Source organism: Lepeophtheirus salmonis, chromosome 5 (assembly GCF_016086655.4).
Source record: "Lepeophtheirus salmonis chromosome 5, UVic_Lsal_1.4, whole genome shotgun sequence".
Classification (NCBI taxonomy): domain Eukaryota; kingdom Metazoa; phylum Arthropoda; class Copepoda; order Siphonostomatoida; family Caligidae; genus Lepeophtheirus; species Lepeophtheirus salmonis.
In genome coordinates this window covers 70992767-71016017 of record NC_052135.2, presented here as the reverse complement: position 1 = coordinate 71016017, position 23251 = coordinate 70992767, and positions in this window count along the sequence as shown.

Below are 23251 nucleotides of genomic sequence, written 5' to 3'. Positions count from 1 at the left end.
TTCTACTAAATTCACGAATAGAATGTGACTATCGGGAATTATGAGTATAGTAATGCCCTTTGGAGTACTTTGAACGATCCAGATTATCATGTTAATAATTACCATGGTGATGTATTTATGTATTGTATGATGCATTTTAATGTATTAGGTTGCTGTAAAATTAATATTTAGTTGAGTCTAGAGGAAAAAAGTTCTTGGTATAGAAAGAGAGGGAGTGAAAAAAAGGAAGAATAATTAGAAAGAAAAAGTGGTGATGGTAGATTTTTGTAAATGTACCCCAATACTGTTATATAATTGCTTATATAAATAGCTTTATTTTAGTTATATACTAGCAGAAGGACTCGGTTTTGGCCGGAGTTATTAGGCGTTGAGGAATATCCAAATTTTACTTGAATAATATAGAGAATAATTTCCCAACAAATTGATGATGGAATACCATTCATTTATTTTTTCAAAATGACATTTTTTAATAAGAATTAAAAAAATTTTTTTTTTTTATAGAATTGATTTTTTTTTTTTTGGAAATATAGCTGTAGATTATTTTTACGGCCATTTTGAATAAATCATATCCATATGACATTTAATGACTTTTTTTTGGAAAATAATAGGTTTTTTTATTTTTAAATAACCTTTTTTTATAATCAAAAAGGTTCTTTTATTAAAATTCCTCTTTAGTATATAAATACTCTATAAACCTTTTACAGCACATGGCTCCCTGAGGCACTTATCCCTAGTATAAACCTCCTAAAATTACTACAAATTGAGAACTCCTATTTAAAAAAAAAAACCAGTTATTCCTTTGACGACGAAACACCATTTATCATCTGACCATCTCCGGTAAAATAATGTCTCTTATAAATGATGTAATTACAATTGTCATTTTTTAAGGACGACATCACCATTCATTACTTCCTAAGGTCTATGATGATGATGACTCTTAAATATTGATTTATAATCGAGTTGTGTTTGTGCAATTTATGTTGTTAAAAAAAAAATAATGTCAGAGAATCATCATTCTGAGATGATAAAAAAAGTCCTTCTCATTACCCTTGAAAAGAATGTAATGTATGTAATATTACATATTATTTATAAATACAGTCAAACCTATATTTAGCGGCCGAACAAGGGAAACTTAAAAAGCGAACCTTTAAAGCTGGTTTCTTATTCTGTAAAAATTATAAATTTGAAAACTGGATATGACCGTCTAGTACGGTGACACACTTACAACAAGGGGCTGTTAGACCAGGTTTGACTGTATGTACACTTGCGTATCATAAAATATCTGAAATCATGTCTTTTCTATATCTATCTATTTACAACGTAGCAAGTATTTTTTGTCCTTTTTAAATGTTTATTACAATTAATTCTATTTCAAAAAAAAAAAAAACAAAAAAGGAAAAGAATCAAAAAATCATTTGGATTGCAAACATTTCACTTTTGTATGAAACAAATCTACTACATAATATGAACATTATTATTAGACTGTCCTGTTTTCAAGCTGATATTTTTTTCCTTTGCATTAAGACGTTTTCTACTGGACACAATCAAAATAATGAGCCTTGCGAAGTTGCGAGTCTCTCCATTTATTTTTACCGTGGTACACGTCATTTTAATTACCTTTTTTAAGGATCTTGTATGGTTCCAAATATGATGATGCCATGAGTTAAATTATGTACCTGGTATTTGGTTGATCAGTAATTAAAAAATATTGTGTACCTTGTTTTAAATTATAATTTAAAAAGGTCTACTAAGATGTGCTAAATGATTTACGGTTTCTCTGTTGCGTCAATGATAATAATGTTCCTGCTTTTGTTCAACATCCTTATTCAAATAAGGTTTAATTTTCATATCAGGGGCCTTCGCAAGGGGGCAGCTAGAGGGCTGTAGCCCCCAAATCAAGGAATTTTTGCTTTTTACTAGAAAATTTATTTTTTTCTATTTTTTTCAAAAAAATTAATTTATTATGAATAGCTGTGGATTTTGAAAAAAAATTTCCAAAAAAATAATTTTTGAATTTTTTCCAAAAAATAGATTCTTTGACATTTTTTTCCACAAAATTTAATTATTTGCAAATTTTTTCTCCAAAAAAATTAGCTTTTTCCGAAAAGCTATGAACTTTTTAATCTTTTTTAAAGACTTTAATATTTTTAATTTTTTGTCAATAGCTGTGGATTTTTGATATTGTCTTACAAAAAATGAAATATATTATATTTTTTCGAAACAATTTTACTTTTGAAATTTTTTCCAAAAGATTAACTTTTTATGAACAACTGTAGATTTTATTTTTTCTGAATAATTTAATTTATTGAGAATAACTATCAATTTTGGATTTTTTTTTCTAAAGAATATAATTTTATAAAAAAAGCTACTGATTTTCAAAATTTAAATTTGTAATTGTTTTCTCAAAAAGTAAATTTTTAAATTGTTTAAAAAAAAAAAAAAATTAAAACATGACCCCCGCCCCACCTCCCCTAAAAGATCCTGCTAACACCCCTGCTAATATTATGATTTTTAAAACATGGCAATCACAAATTGAAATTGAGTATATTGACCCATAAAAATAATAAATATCGACAAAAAAATCCATTTTTTTAAATTGCAAATTAAAATGGGCATGGCTTGTACCACATCAATACTGACTGAAAAAGCGTGTAACATTGCTAAATTTAGAGAAATGATTGTCTCCAGCAGAAAACGTCATTGAGCAGGGATTTTTTTTTTTCAGCCCGAAAACGGGACAGTCTAACAATGTATATTGTATCCATTACAGAAATTATCTTTTCTCCTCTCGATAGTTATTAGTATCTACTCCTCCTTCACTAGCAGCTATTAGCACGATCACACCTTGTACATACATACATAAGAAGTGACAGAAGGCCTTGTATCCAAATGCAATTTGCCATTTAGTTGGTGTAATTTTACGCTATCTTAATTCACAACCATTTAATTGCAACCAAAGAGTTCGTTTTCCCGTTTTTTTTTCCTCTCTTTTTATATCAAAGACAAACAAAAACTACATATTTAAATTGTAAGACTCTTAATACATGTGTAATAAATGCAATTAACTACTTAGGTACCTATGCATGCATGTGGCGCGTCAACATAAATGCAATTTAGAAAGATTTTTATCAAAAAACATCGCACATTGAAAGTCTTCAGTTATCTTAAAATGATAGTTACAATTAAGTAATTCTAATTTTAATTAATTAATTACATAATATCCAATAATATCTGGTATGTTTTCTCTCAAATCTTTTCTGTAATATATCTGTACGATTCAATTTCTGTCAAAATTGATTATTCTGATTAATCTTTTGGAAAAGCTACAAATTACACATCAGGGTCTTCTAGGTGAGGTCTCAAAGGGCTGTAGCCACCCCTCCCCAAATTAAGGAATTTTTTATTCTTACTAAATGATTTAATATTAGACATTTAATTAAATTCTTTCCAAAAAATGTAATTTTATGTGAATAGGCATAGATTTTTGAAATTTTTCTCTGAAAAATTTAATAATTGATATTTTTTCAAAAAAATTTCAATTATTAAATTTAATTTTACAAACTTTTTTTTTTTAAATAATTTTTTATCTGAACCACTTTGAATTTTTGAATTTTTTGAGAATAGTCATGGATTTTTGAATTTTTTTTCTCCAAAATATTAAATAGTCTTTGAAAAGCTATAGACTTTTGAAATTTTTTCCAATAAGTTTTATATATAATATGTAGTTTTTAAATTTTTTTCCAAAAATTTTTATATATGATATGTAATTTTAAATTTTTTTTACAAACTTTTTTTTTTCTGAACAGCTCTGGATTTTAGAATTTTCCAAAAAAATCATTTTTTTCTGAATAGCTCTGGATTTTAAAAATTTAAAAAAAAAAAAAATCATTTTTTTGAGAGTAACTATGGATAGAAAAATTTAATAATTGAAAATTGTTCCAAAAATTTTATACTTGAAATTTAAATTTACAAATTTTTTCCCAAAAAATTTAATTTTTTGAAAATAGTTATAGATTTTTGTAATTTTTTTTCAAAAAATTAAATATTTTAAACTTTTTCCCAAAAATTTAATTGTTCCATTTTTTTGCCAAAACATTGTAATTTTTCAATTTTATTCCACAGACACTCACACTCCAAAATATAATCCTACGACCGCCCTTCAAATTGAGTAAAATACTTTGTCATAATGACATTATATACATTGATATTTTATGTATTTTAATGGCCAAAATATCGGAGTAAAATGAATTTTCTAATCTATGTTTGGGAGTATTTGAATATAAATTTTATGATTGGCATAAATATGATCATTTCCGTATGACGTTTTATTCATCAACATGAATAGCATCAAACTATAGCTACTGATGCTCTAGTCCACGACTTGTATTTTTAACAAGTTATGTTACAATTAAAAATAACTAGAAAATAATTAGCTGAAGTAGTCCTTCGGAAGCTTGAGAAGCACAGATGGTACTTGGGACATGAGTTGCATTATTTAACAAACGACTGCGTGATCAATAAAAAAAAAATGCCCTAAAATTGTATTGGTACTCAGTCAAATCTTCTTTTGGCATCCTTAATATTAGGACTGATTAGCTTTTGGAGCCAGTTACCTCATGGTCAAACAATGATAACACTGGTCAACACATGGTGTGTTTCTGATTGCTTTTACCTCCAAAAGCATCAAAATTACCTTTATGGCCCAACAATTTCTGCTTTGATGTTCTACTGAGAGAAGAAAACATCAATACACCTTCCTAACTTAATCAATATACAAAAATGACCTTTCAAAGAACAAATCTGAAATATTTTTTGGTAATAATAAATTTTAAGATGCTCTTTTTTTTATGAAGTTGTTTATGTATTTTTTTTTTTTTTTGCAATTAGAAGGCCTTTTCTCCGATTCTGTTAAAGAGTCAGGAATAATTAAAATATTTTTTGAATTTGGAAATTTGTACATATTATTTAGTATTGGTTTTCAGTCTGGAAATCCTGGACCGGTTTCAGACCGTTATATTTTTCGTTGGAGATAACTATTTGAGGTCAACAAAAAAGCTCGGTCTGGACCGGTGTCAAAGAAAAATTCGGCCTTGATCAACCCAAAAGAAAAGCTCGCTCTAGATCGGTCCTAAGGAAAAATTTGGTCTAGTCTGCTCCCAAAAAAATCGGTCAAGACCGATTTTATAGATAAATTGTTTATAACATGACATCATATGTATAAGCAAATACAATGACGTCATACGAAGTTTAAATATAGAATTTGAAGCCCGTCGTCTCTAGTGGAATACGGAATTTTGAATTCAAACATCTTTCAAGATGGATGATCAAGTTAGAAGTATCTGCCTTCGATTCCCTCTTTCTTCTTTTGGTCCTAACTCTTGGAGAACATAGAAGTCCACTTCATAATAAAATAATAAAACAAACTAATTTGTGAGAAAACGGTTTCTTATTACTTATGATTCAAACGATTTGCTTGTATAGTCGAATGACTAAATTTATATTATATGTACAAAGTATTTGTTCTAGAAAATATCGTGTACACCTGAGATTTTTTTGAGAAAATCAATAAAGGTTGATCTAGAAAAAAAGAAGAAATTTCGTCTCTTATAATATATGAGACCATTGGGTAAAACCGACAATAAACCAGTCACAATTTCACTAGCTGTCAAAAAAATTAATTCGTTTGATATAATTGGACCTTTAGTGGTGAAGTATCGTGAAGCTAATTTGGAAACATTCGGAAATTTATCTAAATTATCCTTCCACCGTACCACTGCATTTTCGTCAACTGGGATACATTTTATCATTTTGTAGGTCGTTATTTCTTTTGGGCAATATTTTATTTTATTTGACTCAGCTTTGTAGCTATCAACTGCTCCTTCCAAAACATTCATGAAATTGTCAGAGTTACCATGTTGATTTTCGGTATTTTTGAACACGCCAAAATACACACGATTCTCATAACTAATTATAAAAATCCACAACCAACAAAATATGAGGTATTGAAGTATTGTAAGCTTAGGATAGGGCCTCTTACCCAAAACAGTGCTTTAAAAATGATGCAGTATTTCTTTTAAGGGGATTCAAAAAGTTTCGTGTTCACACGAGAAAGAAATTTGCTTAATCCGAAACGGTTAAGGATGTTTGTGTCTAATCGGAATCTTATGAAGAAGGTAGAATCAGCGCATTCTGCATGTCAAAATTAATCCTACTCAAAATTGGTACAAGTTTATTTTTACACATAAACAGTGTTGCCGAAATCTTTCATTAAAGATGCCGTTTTCTAGATAAATATTTTGTACTTTCTTCAAAAAACGTTTCCATATGGACAGGCCTAACTTTGCTATGTCCGAACCGAGCTCGATGCGCCTATACGAGCACCAAAAATTAATGTTATCTTTGTCATTCAGAGATCATAATCCCTTTGCGAAATCCAGTGTTTTTCGTTATAAGTGGAAATGTCTTTTTTTTTAATGATTCGTAACTAATATATATATATATATATAATGTACTCGTAGTAAGCTGTTTGTTTAAACACTTTTATCATAAATAATAAATGAAAGAACAAAAAAAAAATTAAAACATTTTTTTTTTCATAAAAAGTGCATAAAAACAAAAATCTTTTACAAATAGTAAATGATTTCATCACAATTTATGATTTGTTAAGGATATAAATCACATGTTATATATCTCCCAAAAGAAATAAAGATACCTTTGCATACCTGGTCATCATAACTTATAATACGTCTTCGTTTTTGTTTTGTTTTTGTGTAATAGTAGAATCATATAACATAAATATATGTACATAATAGGCCCATTTTATTATTTTGTTGCTATAAAAAATAAGAAAAAAATTGAAATAAATATAATTCGTATAATTGATTTTTTTTTTTTCATATTAATATTCTGCATTTATTTTCAGTTCAATTCATTGAGGGTGATTCTAACTTTCAATGAAAAAATGCATCAAATAATATCTCATTTTTGTTGGAGGGGTTGGGGGGACGGGGCTGGTTGGAGGGTCTATTGATGTCTCACCATTAATAGACCGAAAAATATTATTACTGAAAAAAATATTGGCTGATAGTTTGCTAAAGAAAGTAACCAATACACAAAATTATAACTTTGATAATTTGAAGAATGTTTGGAGAATTGCAGGTTAGCTGTTGACGAAAAGGAAATAAATAAATACTCCATTCCGTATATTATAAGGATGTAGGCAGAAATAACAGCGATGCCAATCCTCAATTCTAGTCTGCAGCCAATAAGAGCTTATACTTATATTTCCAGATGCGTCTTTAGAGAGGGGAGATGCTTAGAACCCCCAAAATCAGTTTAGAAATTAAAATTTTGAAGTTGAAACAAAAAAAGAAGTTTTATTTAAAAAAATAAGGGAGGAAGCCCCTTCTCCCCCCGCCCCTCCCCAGATAATAATGATATAATCTTGAAGACGCCCCTGAACTCCATAATCCAATCCTCCATAAACAGTTCTCCAGCATTCATGATGCACACGTAGTAGCGATTAATTTATTTATACTTAGATATACTCTCTTCAAAAATAAGATAAAAATGATAAAAGCTATGAAAAATACTAAAACACTTTTCAGGTTGTAACCAAAAAAAAGTATTGCGTTCGTGTAAGATCTTATTTTTTTGCAAATATACCTATATATCGTTTACGAGTTGTAACTTGTACAATCTATTTGTCCCCGGTCATTCTAGGTGTGTGGACAAAATGTCGACCCACAGAACGTTGACAGACAACACGTCGAATAGACTAAACGTCGACTGACGTTTAGTAGACCATAGAATACAAAATAAAGAGCTACTCCAAATGGTATTGCGATATATCTCATTAAGACATTTTCCGCCTGAAACATAACTCAGTAGCACAATTCCTACATAAAGTACCAGTAAGGGGCCCTCCAAATCCTCGTTATACATATTGTGGCTGTTTTCAGTTTCCGGCGTGTCCCAAAATGGGATGAAACCCACCGCCACTATTTCAGCAACCACTACGAGCCCCTCACAACCCATATGTACCCCCCAAAACGTTTCAGCAGTTTTCAGTATGGCCTGTCCCCAAAATGGAATGAAACCCACCCTCACCATTTTAAAGGGTGGTGGGGTAAATATCTCGGGCTGGAAATGTCTGGAGTTAAATGTCGTAGTTTATCATATTTTGAAATTTAATATTTTCCGGTTGATGTTGTGTCGATCGATGTTTTGTACGGTGAACGATTTTTAGGGGCGACATTTTGTGCATTTGACGTTTTATCCATTCTACATTTTGTCCATTTGACATTTTACCGGTCGACGATCGGTCAGTCGGCGTTCTGTCTGTCGACGTTTTGACCTACATTTGTCATTCTAAAACCCTTTTAGAAATAAAATCCAGCATATGGCAATATATGGCATATGGCAAAAATATTAGTTTTGTGATAAAAATAGTCTCAAATTGTCAAGATTGAAATATTTTGTGTATTTGCAAAAACAGTCAGAGATGAACAAACTAACACATCATTCATTGCCCCAAGATAAGGCTGGTATACAGGGTGTCCACCATAAATTGGAACTACATTAAACTTCATCCAGATCCATAATGTGGATATTTGGGGTTAAATCATACTAATATAAAAGGTTGCGTGAACAATACACTATAACTTCCCCCACAATTGTTTTGACAACAAACAATAGTCATCATGAACAAGCAAGGAAAGACATATCCTTTGGCTCGCGCGGGACACAAACCCTCTGCTATCTACAAGCTTCTCAACTACCCCAAGACCACGGTGTACCGGGTCTTCAATGCCTGGGAGGTTGAGGGGAAGGTCTGCCGCAAGGTCCACAACATGAGAAGTAACCGAATCCGCACTCCCCGCTTCCTTGAAGGCCTCTGCAAGTCCATCAAGGCTTGCCGGGGACTTCCTTGTCCAGGTTGGCCAAGAACCGTGGAGTGAGCAAGCAGCTGGTCTCAAGGCTGTGAATGAGGACCTCGAGTACAGGTCATACCGAATGACCAAATACACAGATCCTCACGGCATCCATGAAGGCCACTAGGCTCACCAACGGTAAGCGTCTCCTCAATGATCTGAAGACCCATGGAGGAAGAATCATCTTCTTCTTCGACGAGAAGAACTGAACTGTCGACAGAAGCTACAACGTCCAGAACGACAGGTGGCTTGCCAAGGAGAGAGAAGAGGTCCCTGCGGTCTTCGCCACAAAGTTCCCGGCCTCCGTGATGACCCTGGGTGCCATCTGCAGCACCGGTGAGGTGATGCCTCCTTTCTTCTTCAATCCCAAGGAAAGGGTTAACGCGATAAGCTACTGCGAAGTCATGGAGGAGCTCGTCATCCCCTGGATGAAGGATACGGCCGATGGGAGGAACTTCATATTCCAACAATACTCAGCACCCACAAACATCGCCATGAGGACCACTAACCTTTTCAACTCCCACGACTTCACTTTCTGGGATCGCAAAAAACTCACCCGACCTCAATCCGTGTGATTACTGGTAGGGGAAGTTGGAGAGGGAGGTGTGCAACGTCAGCCACAAGAGTATCACGGCCCTGAAGGGAGTGGAATGCTGTCGATTCCGCGGAAGTCATAAGGGCATGCAAATCCTTTAGGGGCAGAATGGAGAAGATGGTGGCTGCTGAGAGAGGACATGTTGAATAAATTTATTGTTTAATATCATGTCTAACTTTTTCATATTAACAAATACACCCCAAATTCCATTTTTATCAAGCAGGTTGAATTTTAAGATAGTTCCAATTTATCGTATTAGGCATATTAAACAAACAACCAAATCCATTACGCACATATAGCTAATAGGAATTCCTTGCCTTTTTTTGGAAAAAAAATTGGAAAAATTAAGTTTTTCATAAAAGAAACAGAAAATATTTTTCTGAAAAAATAAAATTTTCTGAAAAAAACGAGAGCTTTTTGAAAAAAAAAACGAGAGCTGATCAAATTCTCAACCTGAAAAAAAGCCAAGTAAGATCGCTCTAATATTTATAAAAACTTTTACATTTAAAAAACTTCAAATACTAAATTTTTGAGAGAGAAAATTTCAAAAAAGAGCAGAGCACACTCATAGTTATTAACTGAAATTAGTGGAAAAAAATTTGAAAAATTTATATTAAATTTCAAATAATAAAGATTGCGAAAAAAATTTCTAATTTTAGTTTTCTAGTTAAACAATAAAAAAATAAAGAAAAGTTTATAGCCCATCCAACCCGCCCTCTTTCAGACACTCCTGACGATGTATCCTCATTTTCTCGAAATCGGGTTGGTTTGGATCTTTAAAAAAAAGTATACGGGTATTTGGACTTATATCTGAAACCAAAATTCGACGGATATTTGTCTAGAATTTTATGAGAATTCTACGCGAAGTTTGTACCTAAAAAAATAGGATTTGAATTACGGTTACATTTTTACTGATTACTGATGGCGAAGCAGTGAATAACCCAATGTATATATACACATTAGTTATTATTATAGTTATTGTTATAACATAATTAGACACGTCGTTACCTATACAGTGTATTGCAACCTCTTCATCAACAAAAGAAAACAGAAAGAAGGCCCAAAATCAGTTGGACATTAGCAAATTCTATATATATTCATTAATATTATAACTATTCCTTGCTTAATAAGAACTAATTCAAATCAAACCAATCAATATTCACAAAAGTTATTACAAAGTGATCAAGAAAATTTGCAAATGCTCAAAAAGGTAATAATCGCCTGTGTCAGGTCTGGACTATACGGTGGGTGCAACAGAACCTCCAATCCAAGCTCTTGGAGCTTTTGGGCGACGTTAAAGATGTGTGTGGTCTGGCGCTGTCTAGATGGAATACAACACTCTTTCTATTAGCCTATTCTAGCCACTTTTAGTCGATTGCTTGCCTCAATGTGGGTCAGTTATTGACAAAATAACTCCGAATCGAGTGTTTTTGCCCAATGGGATAAGCTCATAGTGGATGATTCCTTAACAATCCCACCAACCACAAAGCATAACCTTCTTGGACGTTAATCCGGGCTTGGGGATCGTTTGTACCGCTTCTCGTCCATTGACCACGACCTTTTTCGGCTGATGTTCTTGTATGTGACCCATTTTTTATCACCAGGTGCTTCAAAAATGGATCAATTTTGTTTAGCAAAGAGTCGCAAACATCAGTTTGGTCCAAAAGGTTCCTTACATCAATTCTTGTGGAACCCATATGTCGAGCTTCTTTTTAAGGAAAACCTTATGCAAATGGTTTCAAACGACTTTCCACCTAATTTTCAGTTTCTTGGCAATGGAATAAGTGCTCACATGCCGGTCAAATTCGACGATTTCCATATTTTATCGATATTTTCGATGATTTGCCTACCAGAGCCTGTCTCATCGTCGACGTCCATATTACCAGAACGGAATTGTTGGAACCACCGTTTTGCTGTAGTATTTGATACGGTATTGGTCCATAAACAGCCCTTTTTTGGCTACCTGCTCCACCTTTTCACTTTGGTCGTGGTGATACAGAAGAATGTATGGAATTTTCAAATTTTTTATTTCCATTTTGGAACGCTATAACACACAACTGGCTTCACTCAACACAAAACTGTAAAATAACTTTTCTAAGTGTACGCTTAACCTTAAAACATACTTTGAGCTCTTAAAATAATAATTGGAGTGTGATAATTGAGAGATATAGCTCACTAAAATTATCTACAGAAAAACGCTCAGAACTTTTTACTAAACCTAATTTATAATATACGCAGGGAAAAACTTGGACAAGCCATATGTTACATAATACTTAACGATGAACAATTATTGTAATTACATCAATGATATATCAACTACTTAAGGAATATTTAATTACGACTTTATCCTCATCACTTGACCTACTGAAGTTCTTAATTTTTTACAAATTTTTATATACAAGTTCTAACTTAAATAAGCAAATTGTACCAATTGCGATCCAAAAATGAAATCAGTAATTATAAATGACTGCCTTAACAGAGTACTTGAGATAAGGATAAGCATACAAAAAAGGAATATTCTTAGATGTTCGATACACTAGTAGTCTAATTTTGCTGTATTTGGAGGAAACCCACAAATTGATCAGTACTAAATAAAAATATTATATACAAAGTTATATCGATTGTTGTAAAAAATATGATCTAAAACGAGTGCCAGAACAAACAATGTTTGATTTGATTTTTCTAAAGCATATGTACTTTAAATCGAGAGAACATTTCAGAATTAACTGTGTGTGCGCATGTTCAGAGTGCGACAGTGAAAATTTTCTCAACCAAGAAGCAAAACTAAAACCTTAATAACTTTTTTATTAGAAAAGAATATTAAAAAAACTTTGCGAAATCAATCTTCCCAAAAATAATTCAATACGACCGCCTCCAGCCTCTATCACAGACTCCAGACAAGGTCTGAACTCGGCATAGGTTGCGCAATATAATTTGCAGACATGTAGGCGAGCTGTTTGATGCTGGCCTTGAGCTCTTGCACTTTCCTGTGCAATTTTCTTCCCAGTCTTGCTCTCTAAGACGATCCACATATTGAAGTCAATTGGATTGAGATCAGGACTGGAAAAGTTCAGAAGGTCTTATCCCAGAAGTCAGGAAATTTATCCTTGCAGAAGTTATGTGTCTTCAAGACCGTATGGCTGACGGCACCGTCTTGAGTTAACACATGGTTGTTCTCTGGATAGTTAGCCTTCAGACAGGTTAAGATTTTCCACCTCAGAACCTTATAGTAGGCATTAGCCCCGATTTTCTCATTGGGCTTGAAGAAGAAGGGATCCATTGTTCTTTGTCATAAGAGGCTACGACTCCCAGTACGGATATTTTGTCTGTACTTGCCCTGGACTTCCTCAGTTGATGCTGCAATAAATATGTCATTTCTTGTAGTTTAAAACTTAGTTGACTGTGAAGATCTTTTTGTCTGAAAAGATTTACACATTCGACGGATATCTTTTCTAGTAATTAAGGACTATTTTGCATTTATCAAGCCTTTGGGCCTTCATCCTGTCTGTAAGGGTATGTCTTGGAGTCCTGACAAAGCTCTTAAGACCAAGGTCATCATGAACTGCCCTCTTGATGGTGATCTCGTCCACGTTGAACTCGTTAGACAAGCGGTGCATTGATACAGTTAGATATTCCTTGATCTTGGACTCCAGGGACTTGAGAAATGCTTCATCTCGCTTCAAACCAGTTTTTCCCCTTCCTGCCTTCCTTTTGACTCCTTTCACATTCTCCTTGGCTACCCTGATTTTCTTGAGTGTCCTCACGATCAAGCCGACAATTTGTGAAATTCTTTTTGGATCAACATCTGTGTCGAGAAGATCTGAAACCCTTTGCCTTTTTTATTCCTGTTCATTCATTTTTCGTCCGATTTTGATCAAATTAAAACAATGCTCAAGAAAAACAAGACATGTATCGGAACATTGATTGAGATGTCACCTGAAGCCTTAATTTGGGGAAAAAATTAATTTTAATGACCCCGAAAATTTCACTGTCACTCTGTATATGACGGAGAGTAACATTGAAGATTTTTATTTCTTGAGTTCCGCGTTGGACACAAAATAGATTTGAGGATTGGCATCGACGTCATGACTTTGGTGTCAAATTTGATTTGTCGATGTAATATAGGATACATTATTGTAAATAAAAACTAACAACAAATGCTTTAAACAATCCTTATAAAACTATATTTATCTTTAAATTTCTAAATTTGGATATTTAGGGTGCTCATTTTTAAGATTTGTAGCGATTTGCCCAAAGAAATTTCTCAAAAATCCCAAGTCTACAGATGACTTATTTAAATAAAGGGCATTGATTCGTAGAAATTGTAACTTGTACAATCTGATTGTACATATTATAATTTGTACAAAGCATCTAGAATTATACAAGTATTTTATTATGTGTACAAGTTCTTGAAATTATATGATTAATAAAAATTAGGAAGACAAAAACCAAATATATACCCTATATTATATGAAACTTTATTTATTTTTTTTGCAGATCTTTCTAGATATTTTATTGAGTTATAAATCTCAAAATAAATACTCATTTTGACTCTAAAACCTTCGTCATTTTTATTTAGTTACTTACTTACTTACGAAAAAGTTCTTTATTACGTTGATTCCAAGAGTTTCAAAATATACAAATATATATGTTTGTATATTGTATTCATTTTCTGTTCAAACGGGTATAACTATTACTCTTAGAAGATGATGACGCAACTCTGGAATTAATTATTAATAAAAAAAAATCAATGAGGGTTATTACTTTTTTCAATAAACAAATAGGGATTAATAATCATTAATTAACACAGGAAATTCAGTTGAGTATTATTTGTACCTACTTATATAATTGGGAAATATCATGTCCGAATTAAGACTAGCTACTACGAACCATTTACCTGCTACAGTTAGCATTTATTTATAAGGAATTCACAAGGTATTTAATTCGGGACATTCTAAAGGTAGGGAAGACAGGACTATGAGCAAAGACAAAAATCCAGTGTTAAATGGGCATGTTAAAAAAAAAGTATCGAAAAATCAACATTGCAACCCTCACAATTTGAAGAATGTGTTGGAGGTTGGAGAAGGAATAATGCTCAAGAAAGAGAAGAAGGAGAAAAGGATATAAACAAGAACATTACCTGTCGATCCCCAATTCTACTCTGAGTCCAACAAGGACTTAGAATTATAACTCTCCAACAAATTCTCAGTCATTTAACGTTCAAACAGGTCCTGAATATAATTGAATCTTTTCAGGAAAGGATGTTCACCCCTCAGGAATTTAATAAGAATGACAACTGCTAAGGAAAATAAAATTCGTTCTTTATACTACTAATTACTACAAATTAACGGGACCGGATTTACGTCATTGGGAATGAACAAGCTAAACGAAAAACATAGATTATCTGCAAGGTGGTGTGAAAGTCTGTTTAAATTCGTAGTTTTAAAAAAAGGGTGCAAAATGAGAAAAAAATTAAAAGCGCCCTCTATGCGAGTATTATGTACTTATCGCAGTGTAACCTTACAACGCAATAAAATACACTGTACTTTATTGTCAGCTATAGGTAGATTAGTTTGGCTGCAAGATGACACCCCTCTCTGTTGCTTTGTTTGCAAACCAATATAAATAAACAGGGCTAATGCCCATTACTCCCAATTGGTTTGATAAACACTCTACAAATTTAAATGCAATAAATGTATATATGTTTGAATTTATTAATATGCTGCATTAGTCAATAGTCTTTCCACAAATTGTATTTGAAACGGACTTATCAAATGTTTCAACTGTTCCCTGAGATAGGGACTAATAAACTAATGAAGCAATGTAGCTCATTGGACAACACGCTCTGAATAAGTTTTACTCTTCCATTCAACGTACTGTTCATGACCGCTCATAGAAAAGGAAATATACTTCATGTATATAGACTTTAAAAACAATTCCTGGGTAAGATGTAACAATATAATGCCTACGTATACTTAATCCGTGCAATTTCATTTGACCAATTAAAGGAATATTAAAGAAATATATCGAATTTGAGTTGGGAATTTAAAAAAATACATTAAATGAAATACTTAACAATTGCGATCGAAATTTTGTGTCTGTTGCCTTCCCGTGTTGCAACAGGCCCTGGTCCCCCCTAGATACATATTTTTACTTTTCCAGGGTTAGCACAAAAAAAAAACTCAACAATTATTATTTGCAAGAAAAGGAAGATAAGAAAGAAGAAAAGGTAGACGACGTAAGAAGATGGGTCAAGAATTTAATTCCTTCTACTCGTCCTCTATTTTAAGGTACTTGCTTCGAAGGTCAAAAAGGTAAATGCTTTAGTATTTATACTACAATTATATTTACCTATATAAATGTATATATTTGTAAGAAGGCAAATTATGTGAGTTATAGAACTTAAAATAAATGATGATTCTGTCTCCTGTTTCTCAGATTACCCAAATAATGACTTGGTATGTCCTAAATTTAGTATCTTAAGAAAAAAAGATTGCTAATAATATATTGTAATGTGGGATGTAAATCTTACAATTTTTAGTATGTAACAAAATACAAAGTACCTATGAAAATATATCATAGCGTTTCATTCAATCAACTGCGAAATAAATCTAATCAAAAATGGATCATTTGGGGATTGTTTTGTTTAAAAATATAAATGAATTAACAGAAATAAATTTAGGAATGAGCCCCTGAATGGATAAAACTATGAAAGTCTGAATAGTCGGTATAGTTTCCCGTTTTAATCTGTCACACCACTATCAACATTGTGAATATACTATCAGTCAACAAACCAGATGGTCTGGATAGTCAGGAAACAACTTGAAGATGGATATAGCATTAAAGTAAAACCTCAAGTGACCAACAAACCAAATTAACTCCAGAAGCTACCCAAGAGTTCTTAGAAGCCAATCCAATTTTATAAAAAATTTAGATCTCCTGGAATCTTGGGATAAAAAGATAGAGAGATCCTGACTATATATGTATGACGACAAACAATTTACTGCGCAGTTTTAAACCTTGGCTGGTCTACTTTTTATAATGTTCCGGGTAAATACTGTGGAACAACTTTTAACTCCTCAATACACCCTTTCGTAGATTGTCCCAGTGTTCGAATTCAGGACACCTCTGGATCGGGATGGAAATATGCATGCAATGTTATAAGGTACTACCTCTTGATGTCCGCAAAATATTTATACTCTTTAAAGGGGATTGTAAGATTTTACAAAGTTTTTAAAAAGAAATAGTCTTACTATGGAGACTATTTGTACTTTTAATGGTGGATCACTTCTTAAATTATTCTTATTTGCTCCTGTTTAGTTATATGCCTGTAAGTGCATTTTAAATTCTGTAGATTGAGGGATTTTATTCTGTTGTTTTTGATCAGTAATAGGGTTTTTTTTTGGAAAGGGATAATTATAAACTAAATTTTTTATGTGATCCTTCTTCCTTCATTTATAGCTTTGCTATAATCTTAATCAGAAATGAGCTAATTGTTGAGTGTGGTCAATATATTTTTGTTTATACATTATTTAATAGGTCGTCGTGGTGTTAACTTATCCACCTGAAGTAAGCATTATCACCTATCTTTGGTGTAAATTGTTTAAAAAAATCATAAAAAAATAAATATACATGAATATAAATATAATAGTTTTTCTGGACTAATACAATTTTAAATACAGAAGGTTTTTCTCTTCACAGTCAGAGTGGTCTGAATGAGACAAAACATTTTTTTTCATTAGGCTGGGTTTCTATGTCTCAGCTTCGATAAGGGGGGAAATACGCTATCTAAAAACTTTTTCTGTTGTATTTTTAGGCGTAGAATGACAAGAAACATTTTGGAACGCTTAAATTCAATTTTATTTCAGAAATTTGACAAAAATCACCATTTTAGAACTCAATTTGAGACATATTTCGATGTAGAAGTTACCAATATTTTAGTAATTAGAATAGGAACTACACAATAAGATTCAATTCAAAATTTGAATGATAATACACTTACAAAATGGAAAAAATTAGATTATATATTTAAATGCAGGGACGTCCTTAGCTTCTTTATAGGAGGGCTCAAGCCCCCCGTAAAATGTGCTCGCTCACCTTGGTTATGAGGCCTATGCCATTTTTTTGTTGTCATTATATGTCCTGAAAGGCTATTTGAAACCTAAAAAACGTCGGCTTGAAGTAAAATCTACAAAATGATCCTCCATACAGCCTACTCATTGGAGTAATTCATTTTCTACCCACAAAATTATATAACAGGCCGCTGAAATAAATAAAATTCTTAATTCAGCCCTGCCATATGTCTTGCTCCTGCCTTATCTTCGCACTCTTACAAAAATTCCTTCTCCCCTTATAAATTAATTGCCCTACTAGACAAAAAGTATTTGCATGCCCAAATAAATTTGAACAAAACTGACCATATGTACCTCCTATCATAGCCATAGCTTTCGTTTAAAGAATATAATATTAATATAATTGTTCTCAAGACGTATCTTGTGACGAAGACCGATCTTTTGAAGCACATCACTAATATATATACAATATATGTAGATACTTAATGGTCGAGCACTAATAGTTATGTAGATTAAATCCCTAAAATAGTCTCTGCAAAAATTACTCTTTGCAATAAAGTTTTATTTTTTTGCTAAAACGATTGAGGTTGACCTTCCATTTATTTTTGATCGATGATTATTGTAATAATGTTAGTGAGAGTGTACCTATGGAGGTACACTCTCAAGGATTGCAGGATTAATCCTGATATATCTAACAAAACAGTAATTGGCGGGGGATAGAATATGAAGAGTATACATTCAACAGGGAATGGAATTTATAAAAGGAATTAATATATGTATAATTTTTTTTTGCATCATCTTGGGATTAAAAATTGAACAGGAGTATATTGTTAAATCTATCTACATTTATAATCATTGTACTACATGGATAGATGATGATGATATTAGTATTCAATACCTAACAAACAATAAATCAAAAACAAAAGAGGGGAAAAGAGATTTGCATTCATTTGCTAATTCATTTATTAAATACAGAGATACAATGAACAAATTATTTAGGTATTCCTCAGAGATTAAAACATAATTTTTGCAATTGATGAAGAAAAAAAAGTTCGACTATATATTATACAACTGTAGGCTGGTGATGTACGAAAACATTATTTTCAGGGGCGTCCACAGGATTAAAACCTCAAAAATCTAAAGATATTCTCCAAAAATTGAATTGTTGGGAAGAAAATTTCAAATGTAAAATTTTTGGTAAAAAATTTTAAAAATCCAAAGCTATTTGAAAAAAGTTAAATTTTTTGTTCAGTTGAGGTATAGGATATAAAAATGTACCGATTATCAGTCCTTGAAAAACATCCCCAATTTTAAGAGCGACTCCGCGAAAGTATTTGAAACTAATTCAGTTTACAGGGGCATCCGCAGGGGGTGATTTGGAGGGGCTGTAGGAAAAATGTAATTTTTTATAAACAGCTATGAATTTTTTTTTTTTTTCAAAAAATTTAATATTTATTGGAGAGCTGTGGATTTTTGAAATTTTTTCCTAACAAAGTAATTTTTTAAGAATAGCTGTGGATTTTTGAATTTTTTGTTTGAAGAAAATAATTTTTTAAGAATAGCTTTTGATTTTTGAAATTTTTTCCTAAAAATATAATACTTCAAGTTTAATTTTTGAAATTTTTTACCAAAAATTTAATTTTGTGGGAATTGCTGCGATTTTTGAATATCTATTACAAAAATTTTTTTGTGAACAACTGCGTTTTTTCGGATCTTTTCGTTATCCATTATTCTTACACACTTAAGGCTAAATTAAAGTACTTATTATTTTTATCAAAATTCGTCTAGTTTGAATGATGATGACGTCATTGGCTGATATCTACCCCTCCTTAGGATTAAGGACAGCCCATCAAAATTTTAACATAGTTAGCTCTCTACTTTGTTCAATGACATAATAGATATCAGCTAGTGACTTAATCATCAATAAATCTATTCTACTCAAATGATAACCCTGAAAATTTGGAGAATGTTTAGGAAGAGAGAAATAATGATGTTCATGACGTTTCATTAGATCAGTTACAATCAGCTAAAACTAGAGCGGAAGGCAAAAAGGATACTACTCAGTAAAAAAATAATAATTACAACACATTTGGAAAAGAAAATTCCGAATTACAAATTAATTAAAACACACCGGATTTAAATCATTAGCAATCATCATTGTATCTCTCAAAATTTCCTTATCCAAAAAGAGATCGAAAAAACACCAGAAGTTAAAGAGTACCTTAACAATTAGGCTTAGGCCAATCCTCTCCAACTGTTGAAAATCTATTCAGGGGCGTCCACATGGGTGGGCTGGAGGGCTGTAGCCCTCCCCGAATTAAGGATATTTTTTTTTTTTACAAGAAAATTTAATATTTGAAATTTTTTGTAAATACTTGTGGATTTTTTGAATTTTTTCCAAAAAATTTAATATTTGAAACTTCATTTTTTGTGTATAGCTGTGGAATTTTGAATTTTTTTTTCCACATACGTCTCTGCTATTATTAATTTAATAGTAGGAAATTCTTTATGGCAGTGAGAGTAAAGCTAATTCATGTCCAACTATTTACCGTTGAGAACACTAAGAACGGCTTAGAAAATCAACACCTGACAACATAAGAAGGAAGTAATTAATATCTTAATTAATCTAACTTTAAAAATATACTTTTCAGAAATTTTCCTTAATAGAACCCTTTTACAGATAAGCTTATCCACACCATTTGTAGGCAAAAAATGGGTTGTCAGGCGGAAATTTTTAATTATTTTTATATTGACTTTACAAAAAATGAAGCCCATTCGAAAAAAAAAGAATGCTATTTAAAGAAGAAAGTACTCTCATATCAGAGTAGAATAAAAGTAAATGTCATTCTGGAAATTTGATAAAAACATTCAAAACACAATAAGAAAAATATTAATACCGTTGTTGGTATTAACCTCCAATGTTTATATGAATGAGAAATACTTCATTAATTAGCTTTAATTAAGTAGTAGGGATGGGCAAGCTATCATTGTGCATATTTTGGTTTGTCCTTATTTGCTATTAGTATTGGGAAAATATTATTGGATTTTTCGTGAAAATATTTTCCATTTTTAGAAGAGATAATTTGGGATTTAACTTTTAGATTTTAGTCTTAAAAAAACAACTCTCAAATCTGTACAACTCAAGGAACTAAACGTCAACCCAGTCATCAACTTTTGTTCAGATTGACTATAGTACTTTTCGTTCTACTAGAGGCGTTAATGCAACGGTGCCGGAATATATCAGCAAGTGGGGGTAGGGGGTGAATTATATAATGATGAAGTCATCAGAAGTTACCGACAGAAGGCGTGACTATTATTTTGACAAAATATTTTTCCTCAAAAGTGGCTGGGGAGGAGGGACAATGGTCCATTGGCCTCTATGGTCCTGGCACCACTGCGCTGTGAGTACCATGGAGTACTCTTATCTATGAAACTTCAATGAATTGAGTGGATGAATTTTGTTAAGGAAAGGAAAAATCCTTTGTTGTCAAAGTTTTAAAAATTAAATATGTGAAATACAATATGTCTAACGATAAAAACCCATAACAGAGCGCAAGGAGAAGGCGAGAGGGAGGCGTATGGTATACCTTAATCAAGAGCTTTCTTAATATCAGCTGCTTATTAAACGATTTTGAGGGAGAAAATTAATTAATATACATATGTATATAAAATACCATAAGTGCAGCGAAAATATTGTAATTATATTTAAAGTCATATTTTTTTATCTTAAACAGTCTACACCAAAGATAGGAGATAATACACACTTCAGAGGGAAAAATTAAGACCCCGATGAATAATTAAATAATGAAAAAGAAAACAGAGCACCATTTTTCCTTTTCTAATTTTTAAAAGTATTTTTTTCATTTCAAAACTACTTACTGGACTCTACCTTTTACATATTTTACTAAAACTTTGATCCCTGGGTATAGAAATGAAAGATGCTGAACAATGTAAATTTGTCAACTAAAATAATCTATAATAACCTATGTAAGTAAAAATGACTCATTGAAGAGGGTTCTTTTAGATTTAGGGACTTTTTTCAAGGACCGATTATATAAATGTGAATGACTATACTAATATTATGTCCCATAATAAGGATCGATACAACCTTAGCTATAAGTATGCAGTAGTTTAATTTATGCCTTGACTAGGCTCATTACTTATATGTATGTATGTTTTTGAGACAATGATGGAAAGCTATTCAACATCTGTGAACTACTCGCAATTATCTCCTTCAATTGTTATCAACACACTTGGGGTATCTAAGGATCTGTTAATGATGGAATAATTATCTGTATATTTAGTAGATTATATGAGTCCATGTTTTTTTTTAAATACATAGCGCTACTGTTGACACGATACCAATATTTTTCTACCGGGTTCGACTTAAATATGAAACAAAAGTGACGCTTAGAGCAGTTGAAAGGCACTTACAGGAGCAAGCTCATAAATTTGATGACATTTCATTATAAAATACAAATTATATTCCGGCTTTTTTTTTCATATATAGGACAATTGTGTTTGGTGGGAGGGTCAGAAATTTGAAGTGTCAATTTTTGTATGAAGTAGTAAAATGCTGGTTATAATATCAATTTAGTATAGTACCATTGAAAATATGTAGGCCAATAACACTATCCTACTCGTATACATAGACCAATGACCATTTACAGCCGAGAATAAATATACCGGGTGATTAAAAAACAAACAGTAATATGTGTCCAAATTACAATAAGAACAATTTAGTTAACAAGGAGTCCGCAGGATTTTCTTTTTTTGAAGGGGGGAGGAGGCTTATTTATTTAATTTCTTTAAAAAAAGTCAAAAAATTATAATTTTTTGAAAAAAAAAAATCCTAAAATTTTTAGCTTTTCACAAAATATTAAATTTTCGGAAAACATTTCAAAATTGTTTTTTTAAATATTAAATTTTGTCGAAAAAAAATTAAAAAATGCATACCTTTTTACAGAAAATTAAATTTTTTGGAGAAAAAAATTGAAAAATTAAATTTCTCGGCCAAAAAATTTATTTTATATACTAAATTTTTTGAATAAAAGATCAAACATCTACAGTTATAGACAAAAAATGGAATTTTTTGTACAAAAAAGGCAAATATTAATTTTTTTAGAAAAAAAATTCTACTATAAAGCAAAAATTCCTTTATTTTTTTTTGGGGGGGATTACAGCCCCTTCAATCTGCCCCCTGTGTACATTCCTGGATATATATGAATCAGTTTTATTGTACATAAAATCAAAAAATTATTTTTTTCTTTCTTCCCTTCTGAAAATGGGACCGACACCATTTTAAGACCGAACCAGGGACATCACCTGAGGTCCCTGACGTCCTTTCTGGTACGCCATGCCGTTATACCGAACAACACTACACAGTATGAGTATTTATATATTCAATCAGTACCAATATTCTATTTGCATAGTATATATTGTGGTAAAACTATTTCTTGACGATACAAAAATTGCTTTGAATTTATGTTTACCAAATCAATTATGATGTTGTCTATAATAATTATTATACTTGTTTTTTAATTATTATCCAATGATCAAAAAGCTTTCTAAATAAACAATAGTTAGTTTTGACACTTCAGGATAGGGAATAATTTTGAATATTATGATCTTCAAATCCAAGTGTGTCACTT